The 15,912-nt window shown below is 34.3% G+C and overlaps 1 protein-coding gene and 1 long non-coding RNA gene across 3 annotated transcripts in view; one reads left to right on the top strand and one right to left on the bottom strand.

Annotated features, from left to right (window-relative positions):
• The window catches only part of LOC131382877 (uncharacterized), a 202,721-nt gene that overhangs the window by 84,424 nt on the left and 102,385 nt on the right, over positions 1 to 15,912 (top strand). Inside the window, exons 3-4 of the long non-coding RNA XR_009212495.1 lie at positions 9,649 to 9,877; positions 12,177 to 12,324. This is a non-coding gene — a long non-coding RNA (uncharacterized LOC131382877). The remainder of the gene's footprint in view (positions 1 to 9,648; positions 9,878 to 12,176; positions 12,325 to 15,912) is intronic.
• RSPO3 (R-spondin 3) overlaps positions 1 to 15,912 on the bottom strand; it is an 80,694-nt gene that overhangs the window by 9,839 nt on the left and 54,943 nt on the right. The window lies entirely within an intron of this gene.

Raw genomic sequence — 15,912 nt, 5'->3', positions numbered from 1 at the left:
CACTTTTACAAAGATAGCTCTGACCATTAAAATATACTGAGATTGAAATAACATTTTATCATCAATTTCAAAGGACCAGTTTAAGAGATGCAATCTATTTGTATCATGCTGTTTTGGGAATTCAGAAACAACAACATAATGATTGGAAGTCACTGAGTATAAACTTTAGGAAATGAAAGCAGATAAACCCAAGCTTCTTAACATGGCCCTCAGGGTCCTTGTCCACTGTGATATGACCCCTGCTTACTTATCTACTTTGCTGGCCTCACACTTGTCTTTTTAGTCACCCCTGCACTTGTCCCACCATAATGTTTACTGCTCCCATATATTGGATACATTTATCTAGAATGAAGTTTCTAGATCCCTTGCCCTAACTCAGACTTACTGTTGAATTCTCTGGCCTTCAGGGAAACCTTCCTCACTCTCCTAACCTATTCCCAGGCTAGACTATTTACATTTCTCCTCCCTGTGTTCTCAGCTCCCAATTAGGACCCTGCTGCAGATCAAGATGAAGATGACCTGGATAGTTTGTTTTTAAAAATAGTAAGAATAATTATAACTAAAATTCAACACCCACTTTTATTAGGTTGGTGCAAAATAATTGTGGTTTGTGCCATTACTTTTAATATGTACCAGGCCAACTTCTAAGTAAGAGTACGGTGCCTAGAAGCTCTATTCAACCTCTGTTCTACAGATGAGGATAAGGAGGGTTCCTAACCACAGCACCCTTCTGCCTCCACATTATTTCTCAATAGAGCACAATGTGACATGCCATCCTTGTTTATGTCACTTCAGCTACGGAGGCAAGGAAAGAGCCCAGCTGTGGTCTAACTGTTTAAAAAAAGAGGAATTTTATAAAAATCAAGATTTGGAGTGTACTTTCTTAATCTCTTGAAATTTGAATTTGCTGGGCAAGAAAAAGCTGCTTATCAGAAATTAACTCAGAACTTAACAGCATTTGGAATAAACTTTTTGAGTCAGCACCATTCAGCACTATCTCATTCTCTATTCTCTTTATTTTTGCTACAAGCCTATATTTTAGTATTTCCACTCCCCCAACATATAGAGGTATGACATATATATATATATATGTAACTTGAAAATTATACATCATTTATGTCTAGTTTAGAAATTATTTTCCATTAGACTACCGTTATATTTTTGAAACTTTAATGAAATTATCACATATTTTCATATTTTGTTATACTTAATACTAAAAAAGAGAAAGAAAAATTATATAGCTTTAAAATTTTAAAATGCTACTGAGGTTTGAATGCAGTCCTATTATAAATCATTTCACCTTATAGTAGACATCATAAATATCAATAATCACAATTTTTTAGAATACGTATTTTCATAGTCTGCTTTAAGTATAATAAACTCTCTTTTGCCTAATTAAATACCTTCCTTACAAATGGACCATTGCCAATAGGTCTTTACAGATTTTTTTCTCCGTTGTTTACATAATTTTATTATTCACTAAAGATTCAGAATCCGAAATTTTGAATGTTGGCTCAATGTCCTGCCAGAAGTTTCCATAACCGTTTCATTCAAGCTAACTCCATTCCACCTCATTGCTTCTGCTGCCTGGAATCCTTGCTTCCATTTAAAAGGGCAATTAGCTGGAGTCCAAAAGAAACTATTAAAGGCATTGGGTATTGCATACTAGGATGCCTTCCTGTTCTATATTAAAAGAACAGTTAAAAGTGATCAGGGGAGAAAGTACCCAAAGATTTTTAAAAATATTGGCAATGTTTACGAATTTTACTCATTATAAAAGTAAAGGATATTCTGTATTTTATTGTATAATATTTTAAAAGCTAGCAGGGTATTATAATTTATATTAAATATTTTAGATTTTGCATTCTTTTGTGTGGGTTTATTTCTCTTGAATCAACTGCTTTTTGGTTAAAAGTTCATTTGCAATAAGTAATTTTTTCTTCAGACCAGAAGTTCTTATCTTGACTTTGAAATCCTATCACCTTAGGATAGATCATAAAACTCTTGGAAACTAAATCAGATACATTGACTTACATGTAGACAATTTCTTGATCTAAGCATGTTTGCATAACACATTTTGAATTAGATCTTGGGTTTTAAATAATTTTATCTATTAAATAAGCACGTAAATTTATTTTCATTCTTACTTGTTATCAAAGAGTATATTGGTAAATTTCATCTATTAAGCACCGTCAAATATTATTCATTACTTTTGCCGTGAAATTCATGACTAGCTTGTTGAATTAATATTATTGTTCCCTTAAGAAAAAAAATGACCCTGAATAGGATACTTTGGTTGTTTTATATAATGTTTATGAGCTTATAATATGGGAATTTTATTACCTATCTTCAGAAATTTAGCCAGTGGGGTGTCCTAACGCTAATATTTCAAAGACTATTAAAGCCTGCCTAGCAACATTGTCATGTTCTATCCCAAATTTTCAGTTTGGACCTAGTCCTCTCAAAATATTAGTGACTATCTCAAAAACGAATTGATGTGTTCATCTTTTTTTTTGTAACACGTACTCTACCCTGTCCTTATCTCACCACCATGCCCGCTGGCGCCCCCTGCTGCTTCAGCCACCATCTTCCGTCTCAAGCTGGAGAATATGCGTGAGTCTATGGAACTTATTAAATATTTCTTTCATATTACCCTTTAAAAAGTTCTCTTAGCAATTTAAATATTTAAAAAAGTGAAACAACCTCTTTGAAAATTTTCTGTTATACACACATTGCCAGACTGAAAGTACATAAATAGTATTACCTAGAAGTCTTCCTATAAAATTATTTTAAATCAGAATACACAATTATAATTCAGACCATCTATCCAGTGATTCCTTTAAGAAATCTGGAAAAATTATTTCTTTAGTACTTGACTATCATTAATTTTTAAACAACTTTTCACATTATTTGCGATAAATTAGTTTGCCTAACGTGCCAATTTAAAATTTAAATGTAACAATGTTATTTAATATATCCGTAATCAATGACTAAGTTTAAAGTACTGCCTATGGTACAGATTGCTTTAAAAATATGAATTTTCAAAAGAATTTTTTCCTGGTAAATTTTTATTTTCTTGCTGTAGATCTTTTTGAGTTGACTCTCATGTTTCCCCAGCCCCAATAACACATATTCCAGTAACACAGTAAAGAACACTTAAATGTGTTGACTTATCTAATTCATTTGCTTCAGAAAATCAGGAACCACAGCTGTATTATCCATCTTTCATTCTCAGAATTAATGGTTTCTATTTCTATTTTCTCTTTACATATTCCTCTCATGACTGAGCATAGTGAAAGTTAGCTTTTATGTAGAGTTTAAAATATAACTTGTATTTGAATTTTCCCTATTTTTCCTTAGTTAAATGTGTAGGCTCACAGCTCATTCATTCATGCTTAAAATACATGTTCTGGAATCAGTTTATGATAAATACTCACCAAATGCCTTTTATTTTTTCTAAGAATCACTAAGGCAAAATCACTGTCTTCATCTTTGATGGAATATAACTTTCCAATTAACAGAAAAGTCCTTCATTTCAAAGGCTGAGCAGAATGCTACTTGAAAATTTATTCCAGCTGGTTAAATTAAAGAATTGAAAGAATTCCAAAGAAAGAATATTCTCTGGGCATTTATCATTTGATTTTCATTCGGATAAATTTCCATTTGTTCTAAGAGCTTGTCTTAGAGTTTTGTTCTTTGGAGACAAACAGAAGAAGTGTTGATAGCCACATTTGGCACTGCTATACTCACTCCCTTACCCAAATTGTCTACTGGGTTGTATGGACAGGAGCGGATGGCTTCATACTTGCTGACATGTTTGCTGTGATTGATTATACAAGAAATCTTGATATTATTCTACTCTTTCATCATGTTATGCACTAGTTGACTGTGCTGTCTAATTCTCATGCTAACACAGCCCACTATGTCTTTCTCTGAAGCTTTTTATTGGTCTATGGGGAAAAATGTACCTTTAATCTGGAATTGTATCATGTGGGGAAAAATGACTACCCAGTTTCTTATTTGTGCTGCTCCACGTATCATGTGTCCCACTCCATGCAGTTTTAGCTACAGATAATATACATGTTTATAGTGATGGTTTAATGTTTTCAGCTATTTATTAACTACATATGTAAAGATGATTTTCATGCATCTTCAAATACATTCTTAAATGGTTTCACTATGCTTCAGGATCTTACTCATTCTTTTGTTGCAGATTTTGCTTCAAACTACTGGCTTCTTAACTAGTTTGAAAAACATAGAAAACCCCACTCAACCTCTATTACATTAAAATTTGTGATAAACTTTACCCATAATATATGATAAGGGGAGTATTTCACCTATAGCAGGTAATGCAGATTGTTCTAAGTACCTTTTCTCCCATTCTATTTGTTGAAGCAATTGTCTGTTCTTAATCAGAAATACTTTCAACATCCATTTCCACAATCAGCAAGATAGCTCCTTGTAATTACTTCATCAATAGTGGTTACATATAGTACTTGGAGGGGAATACAACTGATTTAATCATCTTTAAAATTTGTTTGGAGGTTAAGTGTTAACTAATCTAGAAATACCCACCCTGTAATTTAGCAAGATTAGCAAGATTTTACTGTATCTATTTTACAGCTTTTCATTGTGCTTTCTCTATCATTATTGATGAGGGTAGGTTTGGAAGTATAGACCCGGGCAACAAATGTGTATGTATGTTTGTGTGTGTATATATTTTTAATATATAAATTTATATGCACATATTTATTTATAGGTCCCTTTCCACCACTGATGGAAAAGTTCTATTTTTTGGGTGAATTTTAAGTATCGATTCCAAGACAGCCTGTTTTCCAGTGTAATTTTTATTGATTCTGAAAAGAGTGTCATCCTTTCACAAGAGCTCTTTAGAAATTTGAATCTTTAAATTTAGTGATTTCTGTAACTTATATGACTTTTAACTTTTTCTTAACCATATTTTCCATGTAGCATATTAAGACTTGTACCCTATCTACTTTTTCTCTTCACAAACTTTCAGAATGTCCTGAGGAAAATAGAATATGGCTTTCTAATAAGCATCTGATTAATGCAGAAGAAATCAAATAATTACTTTCATTCTTTGGATAGTCAACCTCCTAGGCATACTTTCCCTCCCAACATTAACATTATCATTAGTAGATTTCACTCCTCTTTCTTTGCTACTAACTAGTGTGTTTCCTTCTATTGTTTGATTGGGTCCCTATGTGCAACCCAATATATTATCTACTAATTTTAATTGATATTTCTAGGCCCTTTTGCAATTTGTCAAGGTGGTATTGAAGTTTGTTTCCAGTTTTCATAATATTAGGAAGAACAATTAATGTAGTAACAACTGCAAATATAAAGAACTTACTCTTTATAGAAATTCAACCTTAATTTTTATTTACCTATCAAAGTATTGAAAAGGAAATGCAATCCACAGGACTGATTATTTTGGAGTAGGGTGGTTATATGGTTTGCCTGCTTCCCTACCCAAATCTCACCTTGAATTATAGTTCCTATAATCCCCATGTGTGGTGGGATGGACCCAGTGGGAAGTAATTGAATTCCGGGGGTGGTTACCTTCATGCTGTTCTTGTAATAGTGAGTGAGTTCTCATGAGATCTGATGGTTTTATAAGGGGCTTTTCCCCCTTTTGCTCAGTGCTTCTCTTCCTTCTGCCATATGAAGGTTGCATTTGCTTCCCTTTCCGTCGTGATTGTAAGTTTCTTGAGGCCATGCTGAACTGTGAGTCAATTAAACCTGTTTCCTTTATAAATTACCCAGTCTCGGTTATGTCTTTATTAGCAGTGTGAGAATGCACTAATACAGGTGGAGTGGATAGTATTGGGAGATTCTAGCAGTGATTCCCTGATTTATTTGCATAATTTTGTGCACAAGGGGAGACATGTAAGGCCGATATTCCTGGTATATTAGTAAGCACTGCTACTATTGCTCTAAAGGCTGTGGTAGCTCCTTCTTTCTCTTTGGCAAGAGCCTGAGAACAGTAGTGAGTCTATAAATATTCGTTGAATGAATTAAATGAAAAAGATAAATATTGTTCCCTTTTCTTGATTTCATGGCCATGACTTAATTTGAGTTAGAGTTGGAGAAGGACAGGCATAGACAGAGATGCTTTGGTGTTACTCTCTCATATGCAGGCATACTGTGATTACCCAGTGTCCCAAACAACCTGTCTTAATAAGTCTCACTTATTGTAGAGTACTAAGCCAGTTAGCTACTTCTGTTCCAATACCGGCTTCAAGAGTTTACAGTGAACTCCAGAGAGCTATATCATGTTTTCAGGAATATCATTTTGACTTGTCATGCTTGGTCCTTTGGGACCAAGTCAATGATGAATAACTAGAGTATCCCTAAAGCTGTTTCAAGAAATGGCATTAGGAAGTCCAGGTTGGAACAGAGAAGTTAGAAAGAATTCCATTCTCTTGTTTCCAGAAAGCATTTGAGTTCTAGGACAGTTTAGTGATTTGAAGACTTCAAAGTTTCCCTGAGGTTGGGAGTGTGGACCAGAGTCCATCCCTTAGCCCAAAGCTGGAAAACAGTGGTCTACCAAAAAGTTTTTGCAATTGTTTAGAGAATAAGAGGTGGTCAGGAAGAGGAACAAATAAAAGAGAAATAGAGGAAGAGAGGAAAGCACTTGGGATGGTTGTCAAAAGTTGAAAGATGACAAAACAACCTCGTCTTCCTTAATTATCTTCTATAGCAAGCATAAATGATGCTTTATTTGGTGGAGGTGAGAATGTAGTCTTCCTTTAAAGTCATGAAATATGATTCTAGCCCATCTTGCCTGATCTTGGGGCTTTTGTATCCTCTTTTGAAGTGGCACTACACAGTCTCAGAAGCCTGACTTCCCCTTGAGTTTCGAATAACTGTGGCTTTTGTTGTAATCCATTGAATTTTTCTTTCAGTGGAATGCCACCAAAATGGACCATTGGGTAGTATGATGAAACTTTCCATTTAAGAGGGTGTAGCAAGGACAGCAGATGTTATGTGCAATGCAATTAATGGGAAGAGAAAGTCTCAGGAAAGGCTTAAGCAAATGAGCTGAAAATTAAAGGAAATGTGACAATTCCTGAAAGAATGAACACTGTCTTACTCAATCTCTAAGAACACTGTCTTAATCTCTAAAATAAATATTTCTTATTTAATTGAAGTATTTAAGAATCAAATAAAGTGACCCTGGAAAAAAGAAGGCCAGACGAAATAGATAGAAAAAAAGTTTTAAAGGGGTAAAGAGCTTGAAATATCCCATATGTTTGGTTTTTATTTTCTGAGCAAAGTAAGCTTCATATGTACCTTAAGACCTAGTTAAGGTAATGCTATAGTTTAGATATTTGACCCTGCAAACGTCATGTTGAAATTTGAGCCCAAATGTTTGGGGTGGGGCCAAATGGGAGGTGTTTGGGAGTCACTGGAGTGGGTCCCTCATGAATGACTTGGTGCCATTCTCATGGTAATGAGTGAGTTCTCACTCTATATTAGTTCCTACGAGAGTTTCCCAGAGAGCTGCTTGTTAAAAAGAGCCTGGCACCTTCTCTCTCTCTCTCTCCATTCTCTCACACACTCTCTCTTTTCTGCTCTAGTCATATGATCTGCACGTGCCAGTTCCCCTTTTCCTTCTGTCATGAGTGGAAGCAGCCTGAGGCCCTCACCAGAGTCAGATACTAGTGCCATGCTTCTTGTACAGCCTGCAGAACTGATAGCCAAATAACCTCTTTTTTTGAATGAATTACTCAGCCGTAGGTATTCTGTTATAGCAATACAAAAATGGACTGAGACAGGTAGAAATGGGCATACATGATCAATGACTGTATATAAGCCATTCTCTTATCTCCAGAGAATACTTAGGAGAAAGACTAGTAGTCAGGAAGTGACTTCAAATATTGGGGAGTGAAAATACTGAAGGAAAGCAAAAGTAAGATGGGCTTACTTGTTTATCTGTTATGCCAGAATTTGGGGAGAGGAAGGTGAATCCCTTTTTTGTCCATTACATCTTGCCCACCCTTAATCAAGCCCACTTTTGGATCCTGCAAGCTCTGCTGGAACTTTTAAACTGCAGAAGATTTAAGGAGTTAAGCACAAAATGTCTCTGAGGAAGCCTTCCCTGAATATGAATGGGTCTGGGTGTGGGTGTGTGAATCAACCCTAACAAACTGAAAACAATACCAGGTGATTTCTAAAAATTAACAACTCTTTGCAGGCATCACTGAATAACCTCACAAATGATTTGCACTACTGCTAACAACACCTGGTAAGCAGTTGTATTATCTATGTATGATAATATATTTAACATATTTATATATGAGGTACTATATTTATATATTTTACCGTACTAGTTGTTAAGTATCTTGAAGATCACCCCTTACCTACATACATCCTTCAAGATACATTTTAAAGGCTACTTCTCTATTAATTCTTCCCTGATCTTCTCCAGCAGGTGAGGAGGGATGCAGTAATGTATAGCTGCTATGACCTTGGGCTTTGAAGTTAGAAAGATCTGAGTTTGATTTTCTGCCAAGCTATTTAGTCATTGTCTATCTTTGGGGGATATTACTTAGACTCTCAGGACCTCATCTTTTAAAATGTGTGCTTAAAAAAAGTGGGCCATTAAATTTTAAATATCTGCAATAGGTATCAGAAAACGTGCATTTTAAACTTGGCTATATTACTCATCAGCAATGTGACCTTAAGTAAAGCACTTTCTGTGCTTTGTTTGCCTCATTTATAAAATAGAATCAATAATTCCTACTATTCTCATTATTTGGGGTAGGTATGAGAAACAAATGATATATAAGTAGTTGAAAATGAAAAGAATTCTAAAATTATAATCCTTAAAATAAAAATAATTAGTAACGATAATAAATGGTCTCTATGAAACTGTAAAACAGCTGAATGAATCAACTCACCTTTAAAAATAGAACAGCCTTAATCTGGTTTGGGTAAAATCTGAGGAGCACTTAATTCTTTTAAGATGTTTGGTGAAAGTCGTTAACCCACTCAAGGCCATCTGCCTTACTTCTTGCATATATCTCAAATGTGTCATTCCTTCTTTATCCTCATTCAGTTCAAACCTCTGTCACCTCTAGAACCTCTAGAATGATTTTTGCAAAGATTAGGTGGATTTTTTGTTTGTTTGTTTGTTTTCTTCCAGATATTTTCCACTTTGCTGTCAGGTTATCTTCTTATAGTGCAGAGGGCTGGTCTTTTATTCCTGTTGGTTTTTTGTTTGTTTTAAAATCTGCCCAGTGCCTGTACTCCCAAAGTTCTCAGCATGGCTTAGAAGGCCCTTCCGAATCTGACTCTTGGTTAAGTTATTGAACAGCACCTCCTTCCCTAATTTGCCTTTGCTCAGTCACACTACATAGTTCACTATAATTTGATCACATCATGCTCTTTCTTGCTTTTGTGATTTTATTGATGCTGCTTCTCAATGGGAAGTTCCTCTCTTCTTTAGCTGGAAAATTCTACTTGGCCTTTAAGAGCCAATAATAATTTATCTCCTCTGTTTCCAGAGGACACATCTGTCAATTTTGCATTTATTTGTTTACAACCAATTCTCCCATGAAATTATGAACTTCCAAAGGAGTCTCATACATATTTGCATATCTTTGTTATTTTCACTTCTAGCATCTAGCTAATCAGCTGACCTTGAGATGCAGAGATTATCTGGAATTATCCAGATTGGTCCATTTAATTACATGAGTCCTTAAAAGTGGAAAGTGGAAGAAGAGGCAGAAGAGTGTGTCAGAGAAATGCTGTGTGAAAAGGACTCAACCTGCCACTTGAGGCTTTGAGGCTGGAGAAAGGGGCCATGAACCAAGGATTGTGAGCAGCCTGTAAAACCTGGAAAAGACAAGTAAGTGGATTCTACCCTAGAGTTGCCAAAAAGGAACACAGCCTTACTGATGCCTTGGTTTTAGCATGGTAAAACTTGTGTCAACCTTCTCACCTACAGAATTGTAAGATAATAAATTTGTGTCGTTTAGGATACTAAGTTTTTGGTAATTTATGATAACAGCAACAGAAAACTAATACAAACCCAACTTTGTAATGGTTTTCTTATATTTCAGTTCACAGGTCCAAAACAGTTTTAAAGACCCTCATCCCACTATTCAAATGTTCTAGGGTAAACTAAATGAGATCGTTTTGGTTATGAGCAGCATCTAATTTGTCTACACAGAATATTAGCACATAAGAGCCTTAATTTCCTTTCTGAAAACTTTGTTCCAGCAAATTTGGATAAGTTGAATTTATTGATAAGATGCAAACTAATAAATCAAAGGAAGTGGAGCATCAGAAAGAAACTACATTCTAATTTTTATTACAAGTTTATACCTCTACTCTCAATCTAATTGTCTACTCTCAATCTAATTCTTATCAGAAGCAAAAATTTCCTTTTCCTAAAAATGATCTGATAGTTTATTAGCTGAATTATGAGAAAGGTATTATGGTATGCTTGGGTATTCTCCACTTTATTTTTACATATATGGTTGGTATATTTTTCTGTCAATTTGTGAACAAGAATTCTTATTAAGCAGAAATTCATCTGGACTATATCATCTGCAAGATCAACTTTAAGACAAATGAAAGAATGTGAAAACAGGGACATTCTTTAAGAATGAAATTATGTCTTCCTCCATGCACCCACATCACTGTGGTTACAGAACTTTGGTGAATTTATTCCCATGTTTTCTCTCCTCTGGGTGTTCACTGCTTCAGTTCTTCGTATCAGAACCTCCTGAGGTCAGAAAGTTTTGCCCTTTTCAGAGACTTTCTATGGCTGGTAAAGCCTTCTGAGCTAACCAGAAATCAAAATGGGATGCTGTATTATGTCAGAACTGTGTGTTTAGTCTGCTTTCCTAGAAATAATCAAGAAAAGTTATATGTGAGAAGACACAGATGGTCCTTTCTCAGCAATATTTTCATATTTTTGAAGTATAATATAAAAATATAGTTGATATCTAGAACAATATATTTTATATACACATATTTTTATTGATTCCATTTATAAAAGTTCACAAAACGTGTGTGTGTTTGTGTGTGTATAATACAAGGCAATAAATGTTATATCATGTTGGCCCTTAACCCAGCATGTTTTTCTTTGAAAATTCACAGAAATTGATATTCTACTTCTGACTTATTACTGAGCATATTTATAGCATGGAGAATATTTTTATTTGCCAGATTACAAATCATTTTAGGAAAATCTTTGAAGGGATACCTAAAACCATTTTGCACCAATATTAATCATTTTTTAACGTGACTTTTATTTTTATAATTATATAAAAAATAGGACTCATGTTAAAGCTGCTTCAAGACACATATTCTGTTATGAGTTTGGTAATTAAGAAGCTTATGTGTAGAACTTAGAGAATCTCAAGGAGGTGTCTGTGATACTATTAGCTGTTGTCCAGCCAAATAATACAATATGTTTCCCCTTGCCAACTATAATATACAATCTACTATTTAAAAGTCTATACAGTGAAATATAATTAGTTAACATTTCAATATTTAAATTCAAGATGACTAGTAAAGGATCTGTCATATACTGCACAGTCCTAGACATGCAGCTAAATGTACCTATTAATATTCAATGAATACCAGGCTCATTTCATGCTCATTTCTATTTCAGGAATGACTCAAAAAAGGACTGTGTTCCATTGATTATGAGACTAATACTAATGTGACAAAAGTTATTTCACCATTATCTTTTTTGTAAAAAAAACAAGAAAACTATAATAACACAAACAAAACTTTAAGACCACTATTTGGCTCTCTCTGACTCCCTTCCCTGAAGAGCATTTACAACTGACTTTTGAGGAAAAACAAACACATTCATAAAAAAAAATTGGCTTCTTGCAAGTCCTTTTCTCCTTTGTCTTCCAACTGTTTTACTCAAGCTATAAAAATAAAGTAAACAAATATTTTCAATTTACCTATTTTTAAACTTCTATTCTTGTTTTACCATTTCAGTTTTTCACTCTGCTCTTATTCATTCCTATAGTTTGGGATATACTATGCTTATACCTTATCATTAATTCTAATAGCATACAAAATTAAGTCTTATGATCAGCACTTATTACTGGCATGGAGCATCTGGTGCTAATCTCAAATTGATTCCAGATTACATTGCAATCCTGTTGTCTTCCCAACAGGGCAATACCCTTTGCTGTCTCAGGGTCAAACATGCAACTCCTGCCTGCTTGTATGGCCAGCTGGGTTCAAGAAGGAAGGAACCTCATTGTTGACAGTTACCAGATGAATGTGCGCCTTCTGTACAGCTAAGAAATGGAATAGACATTGGTGAGTGTTGGATACAGTTTACAAGCTTGAAATGCTGGGAATTCACATTTGTGATACTTAAGCAGATTTTAGTCTCACTGGCTTATTCCCAAGAATTGGGTAACATGTTATAGTTTTTGATGATTTGTTGGTTATTTGTTATTCTTTGAAATTCCCAAGGAATGAGCAAAATATCCAGCGGGAATATTGATGTGAGCAATAGACTTAGCAGTCTCTTTCATGGGCCATCAGCTGTGGCACTTCACATCATAAACTCCAAAGGGAGGCTAATCGTGGGTCATAATTCACCCTAGTTGGAGGAAGTCCTCACAATAAGGAACGACCAAGTTCAAAATTATTCTTGGTTTAAAATACAAAGTTTAGGAATCTCAATAAGGTGAAGGAAAAAACAAGTTGTGTTTACTAGAAATAAAAATTTGCTGCCACAGGGAATTGAGGGATTATCAAGCAAGGGTATAAAGATTCAGCTTCACGGAATGACAGCCAAACATTTTCCTCAATATTTTGCAACAGGTGTCAGGTACCTGAGTTAAGTGAAGATGAACTTTGACTTTTATTTGAATTTAAATAATTATAAAACCCTGGAGTAGAATATGTCTTCCTTAAAGTATATCTTGAGCTTTTTCATTGTCCAAACCCTGGATTATTATATGTTCATCCTAAATTACTTTCTGTTGACACATAAAATGAAGTGTCATGTTGTTTTCCTAGACATGAAAACCCATTGTAGATTTTTAAAAGCTTATTCTTTGTATTTGTTTGACCGTATCAAAAATATGGAAAATAGCTGACCTAACCAAGCGGAATTTTAGGACCCAAAGAAACCAGTAGTAAGGAATGAGTGTTTTAGGTCTATTAAAAAAAATAAATAAATAAAAAGGAAATAACAAGTTCCTTGATGTTGGAGCCCCAGCTCCTTTTGTTACGAGCTTGTATTTGGCTTCCTTTTCTGCTTAGTCATTGCTGTAACTCCCACTCTGAGATTAATTGCATGACCTCTGGAGATGAATGATCTTTCACTTAATCTTAGTCAATGCAATCTGGACAACCTCAGGTTTGGTGAGGCTCCTCTTGGGTGGTTTTCATTTGTTTTAGAACATTAAAGTATCTCATAAATCTATATTTATTATATTGGTGTGTAATCTACTGTAATTAAATATGAAATGCTGAAGACAACGTTACGGTAACATTGGGGTCAAAAACCCCTTTTTATGGTGATTCCATGGCTACAAAAATACTCTGGAATTTACTTTTGTCTTTATGTCTGGATCTGTTTAACATTACAGAGCATCCAAAGGCACATCATTTTCAGATGGTCACTTTCTAAGTGTTTTAAAATAATAGTGATTTTTAAAATGATAAATACACAATTCTTATAAGAAAACAATTTAAGATGAATCTTACAATTTGGCTAACAATACCCTTATTCAATATAATGTGTCCACATTTACTGGTATTAGAAAATTTGGTAAACGAGTCTTAAATAATCCAGTCTTTAAGAATATCCAGGTTTGATATTAGATCTCTTCTTACTAGTTTTCAGGATGAGACCAGTCTTAAGATGCAGAAATGAGGCTGAGTAATAACAAAATCAGTTTAAGGCCATCGATTTGTAATTTATGAGTTAGAAGGAACTGTCACAACTGTGCTAAAATTGGCCTCTGCAATGTTGACAGGAAGAAAAAGGATTTCTTAAGCAAATTAATATTGAAACAAACTATGATTTTTAGATGCACTTAAATGATCCAAAAGTATAAAGTTTTCTAGTACTTTATGCTCATATATGAACAAAATTGATATTTCCAGGTAGTATTATTTGATAACTGAAGTAGTCACTTACCCAATTTCCACTTGGTGGTGGTAGATTAACCATATGCCACCACCGAAGAAGGTAACACAACTGCATGTTTTCCAAACATGTTCTGTAATTGAAACTAGCAAAGCTCTTACTTACTGGTTTTCAATATTCCTCAAGATGCTGAATACTGAAACACAAACTAAATAATATGTTTTGGGACTTTATATTCAATAAAGGAATTCTATTTTCTAAGTTAGACAAATAACCAGAATAAAACCAATGGGCAAACTTAAGACAGACAAAAGGGCAAATAAAGGAAAAAATATAAATGAATAAATTATTTTTAATTTGAGAAAATGTATACATTAGGAGACAAATGAATTATTGAATGTAAAGAGAATGAGCATTGAAAGCTTTTGATAAGCTGGGGAAAATCACCTTTTTGCACTGAAGTAAGGTTGAAAATCTATTCACTAAGAAGTCTCAAAGTCAAATAAATTATCATGCATCTGTGCTTAAAGTCAGGGATATAAATGAAAGAAGTCTAAGAGTTCCTCACTCATATGATTCCATGGTTAGTTTAAAGTTTAAGATACAGCTGCCCAAGGGTAGAAAGCTTCTCCATCAACCTAACCACTCTTTCTGTCAGACTTCCCTTTGAACTGCCCTAAGAAAACTTTCCTGGGTACTTCAAATGAAAATCTCTTATATCACTGAAAAGAAACACAAATAGACCATAAAATACTTTAAAAAAATGTGTTGGTGACTATGTTCAGTTCTATGACTCCATACAATTACTTTCAATTATTTTATTATTGAAGTGTTAAATAATTGTGTAGCACACACATACTTAAATCTTTGAGGAAAACAGAGTAAGACTAGTTCCATTCTAGTGGCTCTAGAGACTATGGTGGCAGGGAGGTCAACTTGAAAAATTATAGTCCTCATCTTCCCATAGGACAATGGTAACAAAATAAAAGCTAGCACAGAAGCAGTTTCTTAATGTATCTATTACCCTGATTTTAAAAACAGGTTTCTTTTGCTTTCTTCATACTTCTTAGTCCTCTGATCAGAACATATCCACCATTTCAAAATTATGCTAAATGGAGTGTTTGTAAAAATACTCAGGCAATGCTAAAATGCAAACGCAAATTTGTTTTTTCTTCTATTAGGCCAACCTTAAATTTGCAAATCTCTAATTATGTTGCAAGTGCCTTAGAAGGCTTAATAGACTGCTAGTAGGTTTTACCATATCTTAATTCTGAAAATCTGTATACAATTTAAAGGAAACATATCCATGTGTTCCTGACTAATTTGCCATTAAGCTTATTTTGTGAGCTCAATTTCATGCCTAAAAGGTATTTCAAAGCCTCTTTAAATTTTTAAGCCTTTGCCATGAGCAAGGTATCACAAATACATATGCTATTAGAAATGCACTGATGTTTGACAACCCAACTAAACTGTAAATAGATATCAAATAATACTGCTAAAGGAAATCAATGCTCCCATATTTTTATAAAGAAATAGCTTAACGCCCTCTGTGTGCCCACATGAATGAGCACGCTGTGCAATTTTCATGTTAGAATGAAACTCTTATTTGGTTAACAGCCAATTCCCCTTGCTTCCAAAGTTAAACTACAATATTCTAGGAGAAATTCTGCACCATTCCCTAGTCTCAATCTCACGTGCCTTCAGCAGATGTCTACAGCAATTGGGAGCAGCATGTATTTTTCCATATAGTTGTGTGTTCCCAAAGAACAGACCCAAAGTCATGCTGCATCTGCTTTCCT

The sequence above is a fragment of the Hylobates moloch genome, unplaced genomic scaffold (assembly GCF_009828535.3).
Source record: "Hylobates moloch isolate HMO894 unplaced genomic scaffold, HMol_V3 SCAFFOLD_2, whole genome shotgun sequence".
NCBI classification, from domain to species: Eukaryota; Metazoa; Chordata; class Mammalia; order Primates; family Hylobatidae; genus Hylobates; species Hylobates moloch.
The sequence above is the reverse complement of the archived record's forward strand: the minus strand, read 5'-3'. Positions and strand labels throughout refer to the sequence as shown.